The following is a 1,941-nucleotide window of genomic DNA, read 5'->3' as shown; positions in this document are numbered from 1 at the left end:
AGAGGGACAGCACAGGAGGGGAAGACCCTCTATGAGGTGGATTGATTCAGTGACTGGGGTAATTGGGATGGGTGTGTCAGGGGCAATGAGATTGGCACAGGATAGAGCACGGTTTAGGGCTGTTGTCAACACTCTTGGCACCAGCAGCCAGGAAATTAAAAGTTGTATTCCAATGGAAAATCTGCTGTTAGGGACCTCTCCAAAGTATTGAAGAGCAATGGTGTCACTCTGGAGACTAAAGTGTGCCTGATACAGACCATGGTCTTTTTGCAATCACTTGCTATGCATCAGAGAACTGGACAGTGACTAGGGAGGATAGAAGAAGAGTTGGAGAAGCGTATTGAATGTACCATGGACTACTAAGAAACCGAACAGGTTCATCCTGGGAAGGGTTAAACCAGGCTGCACCTTGGAGGCAAGGATTCTGAAGCTTCATCTGCCATACTTTGGACATGTTACAAGGAGGGACCAGTCCTTGGAGAAGGATGTTATGCTTGGGAGAGTGGAGGGACAGCGCAAGAAAGAGAGGAAGACCCTCAAGAGGTGGGTTGATTCCGTGACTGGGGTAATCAGGGAGGTGTGTTGGAGACAGTGAGATTGGCACAGGATAGAGCAGGGTTAAGGCTGTTGTACATAGGGTCGCTATGAGTCGCAGGCAACTCGACAGCACATAACAATAACAACAGTTTCTCACAAAATTAAGCACTGACTTTTTTTTTCAATGAAGCAATCTTGTTCCTAGATACATACATAAAAATAACAGAAAGTAGAGACACAAACGGAAACTGGATCTCCAATATTCACTGCAATACTCAAAAGGTAGAAATGACCTGTCATCGTTTTCTGTTGTTGTTAGGTGTCATCAAGTCAGCCCCAATCCATAGCAACTCTGTTGCTTCTGTTGTTGTGTACCATCCAGTCAGAACCAACCCATAGCTGACCCTCCAGCGGGTTTTCAGAGGCAGTTTACTGCACTGGAGGAGACTGCCCATCCTCCTCCCGTGGAGCAGCTTGTGGCCTCAAACCATGTGCCTTCAGGATTGCAGCGCAGCTTCTCGCCACTAGGCCACCAGAGCTCCCTTGAGCCCATAGCAACTCTACAGCAGCATAAAACCCTGCGTGGCCCTGCAGCGTCCCTACGATGCTGCTCACTCCTTCTCTTGGGGGGGGGGGTCCCTCTTTTGCCGGCCCTCTGCTCTACTGAACACGATATCCTTGTCCAGAAATGGGTTCATCCTGAAAAACATGTCCAAAATACATGAGACAGAACAGCCTTGCCATTTTCCCTTCTAAGAAGAATTGTAGCTCTACTTCTTCCAACACAGACCAGTTCGGTCTTTTGGAACCCTATAGGATACTCTTAGCCAGCACCATAATTCAGAGGCATCACTCCTTTGGTCTTCTTTTGTCCATTGTCTCGTTTTCAGATGCATATAAGGCCTTGGAAAAAAGCACAGCTCAGGTCAGGCACATCTTGGGCCTCAAAATGACATTGCTCTTTTGTTGGGTTGTTTGGGGTTTTTTTATTTTATATTAGTTTGCTTACAAAACTCCACACACTGTGTCTCACACTATTCTTCATTCATTTTGTGTTTCATGTAATCATTCCCATACATTGTTCTATAAAATCAACCACTGGCCTTTGTCCATCATTACCCTGTCTTTTCACCTGGATCTTTCCCATTTCCTTTACCCCCTCCCTCTACCCACCAAAATACGCAACCTGTGGTTTTGTCACCCCTCCACTCCCATCCCTTTCCCTTCTTGGGTACTCATTTATGTTTTGCTAAACCGGGTGGCTCCTTGGAGGCAAGGATTCTGAGGCTCCGTCTAACTTACTCTGGACATGTAGTGAGGAGAGACCGGTCCTTAGAGAGGGACATCATGCTTGGGAGGGTGGAGGGACGGCGCAGGAGAGGAAGGCCCTCTATGAGGTGGATT

Source organism: Elephantulus edwardii, unplaced genomic scaffold (assembly GCF_000299155.1).
Source record: "Elephantulus edwardii isolate Elephantulus edwardi_28Jun2011 unplaced genomic scaffold, EleEdw1.0 scaffold00151, whole genome shotgun sequence".
In the NCBI taxonomy this organism is placed as follows: Eukaryota; Metazoa; Chordata; class Mammalia; order Macroscelidea; family Macroscelididae; genus Elephantulus; species Elephantulus edwardii.
This window is presented reverse-complemented; position numbering follows the sequence as displayed.